Genomic DNA, 14,024 nt, shown 5'->3' on the forward strand with positions numbered 1-14,024 from the left:
GGAGGAGGGAAGGTCATAGACAAACAAGAGATGATAAGATGGGCAGAGAGGAGGAGGAGGAGGTGATGGACAGTGAGATTTGGGACATGGGAGAGAGATGGCGGAGATAAGATGGACAAAGGGAAAGAGCGAGATTTACATAGAGAGGAGGAGGAGACAGACAAGGAAATGGGTAGGAGGAGATGGCTTAGAGGGAGTGAGGAAACACTGGAGGCATGTTTGAGACTGACTTGAGGAAGTGATGGACAGAGGATGAAGAATCACATGAGAAGTGGGTGGGGGTGGGGGAGGAGTAGATGGATACAGAGAGGGGAAGGGGGAGTTGGAAAGGGAGGGGAGGAGGCGGAGAAGTACGGGGAGAGGGAGATGGAGGAGATGTCGTAACACATTGTTGGAATAAATACATAGGTAACGGCGGGGACTCAGCTAATTAACGTATTATAAAGTAAAACATACAGGGTGACAATTACTGAACTATATGGAGAAAAACGTAAGTTAGCTACAAACTACGGTGTGCACACCCTTTATTCGGTATGTAAACGTCACTATAGACATGCGGATTCAGTTTATGACATGTTCGATATGTCTGTCATCATTGGCGATGATGTGGCGCAAACCAATTGCGAAATTCTGCATGACCCGCTGAAGTGTTGGAACGTCGATGCTGTCGATTACCTGCTGAAGGGCTATTTTCAGCTCAGCAATGGTTTTGGAGTTATTGCTGTACACCTTGTCTTTAATACAGCCCCACAAAAAGTAGTTACATGTGTTCAGATCCGGTGCATACGGCAGGCAATCGAGAGCCATGTCAGTGGCCTCTGGGTAAACCAGAGACAGAATGCGGTCCCCAAAGGAACCGCACGATACTCCAGACGACGTCAAATAGGGCATCGAAGAAGCTTTTCTTTCCGTGACACCAGCAACTTTCGTCTCGTCTGCATCTCGGCAAGAACATGCATTTAGCTGTGCTTTCAGGAAAATGGGCACTCGTTTGAAAACCTTATTTAATCGATTGTTCAGCTACCAGAACTTATATCTGAACGCAGCCGGTTATATACAGTACGTTGCAACCTTGCAACTACCTCTAAAAGTTTGAATTTATCTAGCTCAATAAATTGATAGTAATTTCATTTCAATTGATATGTCCACGTTTTCAGTACATCGTTCATATTACAGAAGTAATTTTGTATTTAAAAAATTGTAACTCTTTGTTCTGACCCACTGGAAAATAGCTAAAACTGAGTTAATAATTTCAAAGAAAGAGTAATGTTCCTCAAATTTACCAGGCTAAATATTCGTTTCATTTATTTTGTAAATTACATATAAGTCTGTATTATCTTTCTGAAAAATTTCACGTCTCTATGACCATATAGTTTCATTAGCTTCCTTAATGCATTATTAATTGCAGTGGTCTTGATCGTATTATAACATTATAACAACTCGAAAATAAATGGTTTGGTTGAGTAGCAACCATCCTCTGTTATAGTTGGTAACGATGGTGGTGTGCTTGGCACTGTACTTATGAACCAATTGCATGTGTGCATGACCTGAGAGTGGCTGCTAATCAGCGCAGACTTGTTTTCATCTTGTTATTACATTGTATTGCGTTCAAGACCATTGAAACTCATAAGAAACAGCACATAATCCCATGTTTACATTTTTTCAGGTCTTACAAAATTTCATCGCGTACAATCTACGATAGTAATGACAAATAGCTACCAGAGTATGTATATTTGGTCGTTTTATGGCAGGATGATGAATCCTGGCAGCGGTGTTGTACTGAAGAACCCTTTTCCAGATTTGCAGCATCTCTGAGGCCACACCACGAATAAATTGGCTCTCCGTCAAGTAGTAGGATATACTAAAAGATACGTACAATGACGAGATGTTGATCATGATAAAACTTTATTAATCGACAATACATTCCTCTGGGGAGAATTCTCTTTCGAAAACATAAGTTAACCACTTGAATACCAAAAACTATTAACAAAATTAAGGAATAGGGTATATAATTAAACACTGTGGTAGTTTATGTTGAAATTCTTTTATTTACTGTCTGGATCGACACTGGTTAAAAACTGACTTTCTGGAATTTGGATATGTCGATTTCAGGGCGAGCGTCGACCTCAGTCCGTATCTGGTTGACCAGGTCGTCACTGGGATTCTCGGCAGTGGTGAAGATGAATGCCATTTCGTCTGGAAAAGTTAGAAAAATAATACGTCACGTGCAGCTGTTTCTCAATAGAATGTTAAGTATCAATTTAGGCTACGCAAAGAATAATAGGAACAAAGGAAATGAAGGAATCCACAGAATATAGGATTAATGTTACAGACGAAAGTTTCCTCGATAACAAGTTCACTAGAACGAAATATGAAGTCAATGGAAGAACATCGGGTAGGTTTTAGCTACGCCAATACAACTGAAGCAGATATATGTACAAAACAATTGAGGTATACGTATTACAGACTCAGTTTGGGATGACATATATACAGGACGTTCAAAAAATAGTGTCGAATACTTTGCGAGGTTGTATTACTTATCGAAACAAGAAAAATATAGCCAGTAACCATGTGTACGGAAACGCATACTTCCCGAGATAAGCACGTGTTTATAGGGAGGGCAGCGCTGCGCTTCGTTGCGGATATTAGCACAGTCGTTGCATTGGCGCTCCATCAGATGTGTCGAGATTCAAGTCGTGTTGCAGGCTAATTTTCGTCGCGTTTGTGTGGCTTATTGTTCAGAACTGTTACCCATGGGTACATATCATGGTGCTTTACCTTCTCCCAAACGTGGATTCACTTAAGTGTTGCCGGCCTTGGTGGCCGAGCGGTTCTAGGCGCTATAGTCGGGAACTGCGCGACCGCTACGGTCGCAGGTTCACATCCTGCCTCGGGCACGGATGTGTGTGATGTGCTTAGGTTAATTAGGTTTAAGTAGTTCTAAGTTCTAGGGGACTGATGACCTCAGAAGTTAAGTCCCACAGTGCTCAGAGCCATGTGAACCATTTTAGCTTAAGTGTTCACTGTTATTGCGCAGTTTGTTCGTACAACTGGAGTAGTACATTTACATTTTCTCTCTTCCACCACTTGTTAGCAATGGAAGCCTACAACTCGACAAGTGAAATGACGGATTTGATATCCTACTGCGAAGTAGGATGAGTAATACTCACAGCGCAGCGTGCCCTCTGATAAGCTGATGGCAGACGTGTCCAGCGTCTAAGGGACACAGGTACTCTTGCACCTCGGAGGACTGACAGTGGGAGACACACGCCCGACATAGAGATGTAAGAGGAAGAATAGCCTGGGACCAGTGTGAGGCGATTAGCAGCACCAGAAGATATGCTTCACTCTCTTGTCGAGGGGGGGGGGGGGTACTTAACGAACAATTGCTGTACCGATATCATCTACAGCGCATTAAGGCCCTAAGGCCACAGGATCATCATGGAAGACGATGACTCTGTCAATGGCTTTTCGGACAACAGGGTTGTGGAGAGAAGCAGCGATTAGTATTAATCAATAATTCAAGAACAGTCTTAGTCGCATTTATTATTGTTATAATACCGCCAACCGGTTTCAACCCTACGTAGGAGTCATCTTCTGGGCGTTTACACCATTGGTCGACTGCTGGTGGTGTCACTCCTGTCTACATAACGGCTGGAAACTACCTAAACGCCCAGAAGATGACCCCTACGTCGGGTTGAAACCGGTTGGCGGTATTATAACAATAATAAATGCGACTAAGACTGTTCTTTAATTATTGATCTGTCAACGGCTGTTGCAGAAGTGAGAAGCTGGTCCTCGGATCACATCCAAGATTTTATTTACCGACGAGGCAGAGTTCACACGAGATAGTGTTGCGAATTTCCATAACCAGCATGTATGGACAGATGTAAAGCCCCAAACAGCTCAGCAAAGAGGGCATTAACACCGATTCTCAATCAGAGTGTGGGCAGGCGTATTTGGCGATAGATTAATAGGGTAATACGTGCTACCACGAAGTTTTACGGGCGAGTTATCTGGACTTTCTCATTAATGTATGTCTACATTGTTGCAGGCTATGCCACTGTAACAACGAATACAAATGTGGTTCATGCATGATGGCGCACCAACACACTTCCGTTCCAATGTGCGCGAAAATCTGATACAGACATTCCGGGACCGTTTGTTTGTTTGGGAGGGGGGGGGGGCATTTGGCTTACTCGTTCGCCAAAAATCAATCCTCTAGACTTCTGATTCTGCGAAAGCTTGAAGGAACTGGGCTGCGTCAAGCCAATCAACGATGTGTGGACACTACAGTGTGGCGTATTCAGTGACAGCAGGTGTAACAACGACAGGATGTACTTCAAAGATTGCGTAAGTCCTGAAGCCAGAGGGGCGAGGGATGCACTGTCGTGAATGGACGCCCCGTTGAACACCTTCTGTAAACACGTGTTTACAACAGAAAGTATGCGTTTCGGGACCCATGTCGATTGGAGTTATTTTTCTTGTTTTGATCAGTACCACCAACTCTGAAAGTATTCTACACCTTTGTTTGACCACCCTGTACATAAAAAATCTTAATTTAAGTAAGATATTGCTGTCAACTCAAGGAGCTCCTGGTTAAAGTTTTCGGGAGTACCGTTACGGAAAAGAGTTTTAAGAACACGTTTCTTGTGACACTAGTTTACTATCGTTCTTTTGTATTAGAAATATTATTTACTTCTGTCTTAAAGACACTCAAAAACTGTTTCTGATAGTATTTAAAGTAACCATAAACATATATTTTGTAGGTTTGCTACCAACTTACGATTGTCATGCAGAATATCTCCATGGAGGCAGCGGGCGTATACAGCCCACACTGTCTGAGGATGCACCCTCCGCCAGCAAGGGCAGAACGAGAAGACCAGCAAAAACATCTGTCGGCAAAAACAACGTTCCCGTTTAATAGAAATTAGTGGAATATAAGATGTACAAGGAGACTCATGCGCCCGTAATAATGGGTTTTATACAACCCACAATGCCTACGAAAACCACGAGCGAGGTTTTTGTATTCTCCTGCTCGCTACGAGCGAACTATGAGTCCTATGGAGAAAACTCAAGATGAAATTTCTGTACGAAATTTAGTGTAATTAAATTTTGTACTGGGATACACATCCAATGGAGGCAACCGTTTCGACTGGCAACGCGTTTGAATGTCACTTTTGTATATAGTTCTTGAATAATTCCTAAACTACGGCCTGTAGCGGGAACTGAAACCTCCCCTTAGAAAAATTTATGAATGATTGTGCTGATAAACCCCTTACGTTATTTGATTTTCAAACAGCTGAGCAGATTTGAACGTACTCAGACATTGCGCTCCTTATTTATTCTGATCAACACTAAACTGACACACAATATTTTTGGCGCAACACAATCTGACTTTCAATAATCCCTACAAAAGAATGGCCCTGACTAACAATAACCTATACCTTTCATGAATCACTTACTTCACAAAAACCTTCGTTACTCGAACTACTGCAATACAGCGAGCGCCAATACTGCCAGCTAAATAAAAGATTCTAACTACTGTAGTCACTAACTACTGATAGGCATAGTTAGAAAATGAAAGATTTTAATAGAGAACAAACAATTTATTTACCTTAATTGTGTTCAAAAGGCATAATACACTCCTGGAAATTGAAATAAGAACACCGTGAATTCATTGTCCCAGGAAGGGGAAACTTTATTGACACATTCCTGGGGTCAGATACATCACATGATCACACTGACAGAACCACAGGCACATAGACACAGGCAACAGAGCATGCACAATGTCGGCACTAGTACAGTGTATATCCACCTTTCGCAGCAATGCAGGCTGCTATTCTCCCATGGAGACGATCGTAGAGATGCTGGATGTAGTCCTGTGGAACGGCTTGCCATGCCATTTCCACCTGGCGCCTCAGTTGGACCAGCGTTCGTGCTGGACGTGCAGACTGCGTGAGACGACGCTTCATCCAGTCCCAAACATGCTCAATGGGGGACAGATCCGGAGATCTTGCTGGCCAGGGTAGTTGACTTACACCTTCTAGAGCACGTTGGGTGGCACGGGATACATGCGGACGTGCATTGTCCTGTTGGAACAGCAAGTTCCCTTGCCGGTCTAGGAATGGTAGAACGATGGGTTCGATGACGGTTTGGATGTACCGTGCACTATTCAGTGTCCCCTCGACGATCACCAGTGGTGTACGGCCAGTGTAGGAGATTGCTCCCCACACCACGATGCCGGGTGTTGGCCCTGTGTGCCTCGGTCGTATGCAGTCCTGATTGTGGCGCTCACCTGCACGGCGCCAAACACGCATACGACCATCATTGGCACCAAGGCAGAAGCGACTCTCATCGCTGAAAACGACACGTCTCCATTCGTCCCTCCATTCACGCTTGTCGCGACACCACTGGAGGCGGGCTGCACGATGTTGGGGCGTGAGCGGAAGACGGCCTAACGGTGTGCGGGACCGTAGCCCAGCTTCATGGAGACGGTTGCGAATGGTCCTCGCCGATACCCCAGGAGCAACAGTGTCCCTAATTTGCTGGGAAGTGGCGGTGCGGTCCCCTACGGCACTGCGTAGGATCCTACGGTCTTGGCGTGCATCCGTGCGTCGCTGCGGTCCGGTCCCAGGTCGACGGGCACGTGCACCTTCCACCGAACACTGGCGACAACATCGATGTACTGTGGAGACCTCACGCCCCACGTGTTGAGCAATTCGGCGGTACGTCCACCCGGCCTCCCGCATGCCCACTATACGCCCTCGCTCCAAGTCCGTCAACTGCACATACGGTTCACGTCCAAGCTGTCGCGGCATGCTACCAGTGTTAAAGACTGCGATGGAGCTCCGTATGCCACGGCAAACTGGCTGACACTGACGGCGGCGGTGCACAAATGGTGCGCAGCTAGCGCCATTCGACGGCCAACACCGCGGTTCCTGGTGTGTCCGCTGTGCTGTGCGTGTGATCATTGCTTGTACAGCCCTCTCGCAGTGTCCGGAGCAAGTATGGTGGGTCTGACACACCGGTGTCAATGTGTTCTTTTTTCCATTTCCAGGAATATATATATATATATATATATATATATATATATATATATATATATATATATATATATATATATATCAGTTCATGACATCCAGTCTTACAAATTTACTGTCTCTGATGGACACACGTCCAGATAATCCGCTCTCAAAATTCTGCCATTTCTCTCCCCACATCCACCACTGCTGGCGGCTCGCATCCAACTGCGCAACGCTACGTGCTGTTCACATCCAACTGCCCAACACTACAATAGCGAATATTCCAACAATGCCAACCAGCCGCAGACTGCACACAGCACAGCCAGTGATTTTCATACAGAGCGCTACGTGGCGTTACCAATATAAAAACCTAAACAGCCTGCTACAAAACATATGCCATTACAGAATTTAGCTACACTAAATTTCCTACAAAAATGACCAATCTTATTTTATGTAGGATTAATAGTTTTCACGAAGCAAGCGAATGAATATGAAAAGTGGCATGTGGTGTTTGAAGGCATTGCAGGCTACATGAAACCCACAACTAGGGGCAGCTAAATCACCATGTATACGACGTCATTTTAGCGTCTGTCGTTATGAAACAAAAGAAGCTGTTCGTTGCTCCAGCTAAAAACAAACAGCTAGAAAAAACGTCTCGTATAAATCCATACTTTGAAGACGTGGATAACAGATTAGAGGAAGAATGCTACTACGGTAAGCCATGCTAAATCAGTGACTAACTAGAAAGCGAAAATCAGAAGTCATAATAAGAGCCAGTATGCTGGTAAACGTCAGTTACTATATCTTCAGCATGTGAGATTTCAAACAGAATTCTGTCTGTTGACCGACTTGACACACGAGGGTTATCAGAGCGGGTGTTGCAATATCCCTTTCCTGTCCGTATAGCCTTAAACGTCTGAACTCGTCATATGTGTGGTGGATCGACGCTGCACCGTTGCATTAGTTGTGGGCCTATCTGTATCGACAATAGAACGGCGTCTGCGTCGGGATGGACGGATTCCTCACAAGTCATTCCACATCTGTCCACTCTGCGCAAACTACATAACCTGCAGACCGTCAAATACCCTCGCTAGCATGGAGGGAGACAACGTTTCCTGTTACGGAATTTGTCACACTTCAAGCTGCCCTGGAGGGAATATGTTGTGAATAACGAAAATCTATTTCAAATCAGGGCTAAACCTAGATATCCCGCGTATCACGAGCAGCAGCCTTAACAGTTAGGCTATCTGAGCATGCCTCCATCTAGCAAAAATGCATTAATTATCACTGAACTTTCATAAACTATAGCCAGAGATTCTCACAGTGAATATGTAACAACAACACCACTGGGAAAAAGTTGTGGTAGAGAACTTTGGCTTTCCCTACACTAGGGACACAAATAAACTGAATTAATCTGACTGAGACAAAATGAACGCAGCCACTGGAACTAAAGGCTGTGAAGGTGTAATGACGTGACAGCTCTGGCAATCGTTCATAAATGCTGGGACAAGCAGAAACCTCGGCTCTGAGTACCGACTTGACTCGATTTTCATTAGTTATGATATGTTCACTATACTGAAGTGCAGTATTTTCTGAACGCACTTTACTTATATCGTTTCATACCAGAGGATTTCGTGTCAATGAACTTAGTTCGCTGTGTCCTGAATCGGTGGCATTGGTTAGACACTACAGCAGGAAACCCTAATCTCGCAGTCATCTGCGTCGGGCTGGACGGATTCCTCACAGGTCATTCCATAACTGTCCACTCCCCGCAAACTAAATACGCTGCAGACCATCAAATGCCCTCGCTGGCGTGGAGAGAGACAACGTTTCGTGATACAGAATTAGTCACAACTCAAGCTGCAAGTTCGGCAAATTGTGACGTTATTGATAAAACTGATATGACAATAGGTCTCGATTCCGTAGTAGGGGAGCGAGGGGCTTGTTGTAACAGCTTTCATGAAGACTAATATATCTTGAGATCCATTGATGAAATTGCTACTAAATAAAGATGGACGGATGCCTTAACTCTCCCTCTACCAAATGAAGTAAAAATAATACCATAACTATTGGTCATTATTTTACAATCAATTATTTGCTAGAATAAGTGCGGTGTTACAACTTACCTCGTGCTTGGGGCAAGTTGTAACGTCTACCGGGGCAAGTAGTAACGACAATAAAAAAACAATAATACCTCTAATCATTTATTCTTTGTTTATTGTTAACAAAATTGACATCTTTCTAAAGTGGGTATTATGTAATTCTTATCAAAAATCAACTTAAATACACTTTTTAGGTAATCAGCACCTAAAAATTAAGTAATTAACAGTTTTATTTAGTTAAACACTGCTTATAATCATCATGGCAGTTTTCAATCACAGTAAGTAATTAAATTATTTATATCTAAGGTATACTTCGTAATTATCTGTTTTTAATATCTATCTAACAAAGTATTGCACTTATATACGAATCAATATTTGGTGGGTTTCATTACAATTAAATTCAGTCTTCACCTGAGCTACAATTATTACAAATAAAAGATATAGTGTCTCCTGTAACATATCCTACATGTGCCCACATCTTACAAATGCAACAGTCGACCCAATATTCTTTATTTGAATCTGTGTAAGCGTCACCGCATGCCAGACAATACCACTCTTCTGATTCAGATTCTGAATCTGAACATAATTTTTTATTTAATTTTTTTTTTTAGCTCTGTGCACTCCGGTTTTATGTTTTGTTGATTTACCTTTGCCTTTCCCCTTTCCCTTTCCTTTACCTTTTCCTTTAATTTTGTCACCTTTTTTTTGTTTTTTCTTCATCTTTTCCCCATATTCCTCTTGTATGGAATGAAATGGCGTGTGACGAGGGCCTCCCATCGGGTAGACCGTTCGCCTGGTGCAAGTCTTTCGATTTGACGCCACTTCGGCGACTTGCGCATCGATGGGGATGAAATGATGATGATTAGGACAACACAACACCCAGTCCCTGAGTGGAGAAAATCTCCGACCCAGCCGGGAATCGAACCCGGGCCCGTGGGATTGACAGTCTGTCGCGCTGACCACTCAGCTACCGGGGGCGGACATTCCTCTTGTAAAGCTTCTATTTCAGGAGTGTCCGTCAACACTGTAGATTTTCTTTCGCGTCTGCTATTTGTATTAGTTTTTCTTGGTGACGCCTTTCGTAGAGGTCTAATCTTCGATAGTGAAAAATGTTATTGTAGACTGGAGCAACTCGGAATTTGGTTCTTTCGCAGTTTCGATTTGGCTTATAATTTCCGTGGTGCTGATATCTAATTCAGGGGCAGAATCTAATAGTTCTGGATTTTCAAGATTCAATGATACATTTTCTGTGACATTTACGACATCTGGCTCTTGTGTACGATCTGGACGATCAGTAACATAAGATGCCGCAAAGTCAGAAGATTGGAAAATATCAGCATTCAAAGGCCACACACCAGGAGCTTTAAATCCACTCATAATATTCGCAGGGTTTAAAGCAAGCGGTAACGACTCTTTCACAATACCTGAGATGTCATATTGTCAACGTTTTCCCCGGATTGTTGTGCATCCAAGCTGTCTGTGCCCTATTTATGTAATTTTTAAGAGGGCCTTACACTCCTATGTCTAAAGGTTGCAATTTGTGGGAGCAGTGTGGGGGAAACGATAACATGATGACATTATTTTCTTTGGCTTTTTCAACAACTCCACTATTCACGTGTGAGCTATGGTTATCAAGTAGCAACAAAACCTTTCTCTTCCTTGGTGGGTTCGGCGTGTCTGATAAAATGATTCACAAAAATTATAAATTCTTTTTCGGTCATCCATCCAGAGGAATTACCAGCTCCAATGCAATCTGGAGATCCACTACGAGTAAAAATTTCACAATATTTGAGCCTGGGAAAAACGAACATTGATGGGATAAAATTACCCGTAGCGTTAGAGGCACAAGCAAGTGTTACAACAATTCCACTCTCAGCCGATGTGATAGCTCCAATTTGCTTTTGGCCACGAGCAGCTACTATTTTCTTAGATTTTTGAACCGTTGTGACCCCTGTTTCGTTAATGTTCAATATTCGAGAAGCATTAAAATGATATTTTTGGAGAAGTCGTTGATCTATTGCAAAGAATGAATTAACGTTAGTCTTATTGAACGACGTCGCTCGACTTAAAGACGTCGCTTCTGGTGTCCTTAAAGATGACTGTGGATTTCGGCGCATAAAATTTTGGAACCAGTCAGTACCAGCCATGTTATTTTGATGCCAAGAGGGAGGAATGTTTTTAGCATCAAACTGCACATCGCATTGGTAACCTAGTTTCCTTACTTCTATAGGAAGTAGTCCAAACTATATTTCGGCGCAATTGAGTAGGTAGGAAGTCATTTTACCCTCTTCTTCTGCAGTAAATACTTTTGTAGGTTTAACATAACCAACTCTTAAACATTCATTATTCTTCTTTTTCTTTATGTATCTATAAAGAGAGACGCGACATAATCCGAAAGTCTGACTAGCTTTCCGAATACTGCATTTTTTTTCCCTACAACTTCAGCTGCCGCTAACTCGTACACTTCTTGGCTTTGTGTTGCCCGCTCTTTCTTTTATACACCCTCATTCTAGAAGAAAGGAAAAAAAAGTAGGTATGTACATCATAACGTGGGGCATGTTGTAACACGTTACAACAAGTTCCGGGATTTTTTTACAACTAACCCCATGGTATGATTTTTAACCTTTATCAAGATAATTATTTAAGCAATTTAGCAATCTGAGAAACTGTTACACATTATCAGAGATAGATAAATTTGAATATAAATAACGTATAGAAAGTTTGCAATTAGTCGATAATACTAGCGCAAACCAAAATGTTACGACAGTAGAATCTTATATTACCTGGCGAAAGTGAAGCGCGTGCACACTTCCCCTCACTGCACCGGCCGCCGGGACGCTGGGTATGGCAACATGATGCGGGGCGGTTTATATGTCAAATATAGTCAAAGAAATACGCTAATAAAGTTTAAGATCCTAGTAAAAAGAGCATGTTACTACTTACCCCTGTTACAACAAGCCCCTCGCTCCACTACTGAAGACGGTATGATCAGCTGAGATTTTACTACACGATATTCTGTCCACACACAGGAGTTCCACAAGTCCAGACAATGACCAGGCACACTTGATGAAGGCTGTGCAAGCTTACATCCAAGAACAGTGCCTGTCCCCTTCCTATTAGGCTCATATGCTTGATCTGTAGGCCACCGAAGGTATCTGGCGCATAGTTGAATGACATCTTGTCCGTCACTGATCTCTGCAAAACATTGAAAATCCGATGTGGAATCACATATATAAATAAAAAGAACAGTAGGAACAAGGCTCCTTATTTGTTTCCATTTCCTGATTGCTGGTCTCTTGCTTAACAATCTGTTCCTCAGGAATACAGCTGGACGGCTTTATTAGATAATTCCTGATTATTCCTGACTTTCATTTTAATATGCTGCGTGTCGCATGGATACTCGTAGCAAAGTGTTTTCCTGTTGATCCGTTTCTTTTAATTTTACGTTTCAGATTCCTAACAAGAATAATCTTAAATCCGAAAAACAAGAATTTTGGAAGGAAACGGCTTCCACCGTAATGAACGTGTTTCGGACACCAGTAAGTTTTACACCTAATTCAGGCTACATAATTTCACTCATGTGCTGGTTGATTGTCGTTCGTTATTATTACAATATCCGTGTTACCCGGGGCACAGTCCCAGTTGCGAATAGCCTCTCTATCGGTTTCCAAGGCAACTAAAATTTTTTGACCAATTTGAAAAATTTAAAATGCTGTCATAATCTACTTATAAGAAGTGTAAGTCAGGTAGTAAAGCTATAAAATGTTAATGTATGTTGAGGTGAGGTAAATCACAACGCATAAATTACCCAGACCACAATTATTCAGTATTTATAATATCATAATACCTGGGGACTTCCAACAATCCTCATGTATAATTTGAAATCTTCACGAATATTTTTCTCGCAGACACTCCCTACAAAATGCCGAAAGAAAATTTTTTTACGCTTTCTACATTTCCACAGGTCATGTATTAAAATTGTAGCCTCAGACATGACGTTTTATTTATTTATTTTTTTTAGTTGTTTACAACTACCTCTATTCGCAACATATTTTGCCGATGGTTTCCACATATACCACTGAATATACTTGACATGTTATATCATTATACGACACATGATTCAGGAGATGACAATTTATGTATAGAAGTTGGATTCATTAAGCAGCCGCAGGTGGGGGTTTACTAGAAGTAAACTGTTCTTCTTTCCAACCGTTAACTATCACACAGTATATATATATAAATAAATTGTTGGAGTTTACTATTCGAGGTAACAGTCAGCCTTCTCTGTATCTAAACAGTAATTAATTTCCAGTTTTTACAGAGAGCACAGTAAATGCTATTTTTTTCAAAAATCCGAGGAATATGTTTTAGATGTTCGGTTACTTACAGTTGCTCCGTGTGGGATGTCGTTACGTGACACCAGGTACTGCGTCTCCCTTATAGACAACTCTGTTCAAGGCTGCCTGGCAGTGGTCTTGTATCAGAGGCACCTATGAACACTTTGAATCTTCTTAATATGTAGAACCAATTGCTCATGTACTGACCACACAGCGACATGTGACATCTCTGGCAGCTGTCTTAGATACGACGGCTGAGAGTCGAATACAAAAGCGATTCACAAGTCGTGTTAAGTAATTTCACAGGCCAACGACAAAATACTTTTGACAAGTCTTTCTTACATAATTCCAAATTAGTAAAACATATGTAGTCTGAAAGGTGAGCAACGTAACTTTTCCAATAAATGAAGGTTTTACTGAAGTAAAAAAAAAAATATCTTCATTGCACAGGAATTATGGGTCCATTGTATTATATTCACTTTTATCACTTCTTTTTAGTCTAAAATAGATCCTTGATGATTTCTATTTCATAACAATTAGGACGTTGTTTAGAGACCATA

The 14,024-nt window shown here is 42.1% G+C and overlaps 1 long non-coding RNA gene across 1 annotated transcript; it reads right to left on the minus strand.

Moving 5' to 3' along the window:
• Window positions 1-2,070: 2,070 nt before the first annotated feature.
• On the minus strand, window positions 2,071-13,800 carry LOC126198516 (uncharacterized). The gene is made up of 3 exons (XR_007540083.1): window positions 12,071-13,800; window positions 4,787-4,895; window positions 2,071-2,196 (listed from the first exon to the last, which is right to left on the minus strand). It is a non-coding gene; the product is annotated as an uncharacterized LOC126198516 (long non-coding RNA).
• Window positions 13,801-14,024: the final 224 nt, after the last annotated feature.

The sequence above is a fragment of the Schistocerca nitens genome, chromosome 8 (genome assembly GCF_023898315.1).
Source record: "Schistocerca nitens isolate TAMUIC-IGC-003100 chromosome 8, iqSchNite1.1, whole genome shotgun sequence".
Lineage (NCBI taxonomy): Eukaryota > Metazoa > Arthropoda > Insecta > Orthoptera > Acrididae > Schistocerca > Schistocerca nitens.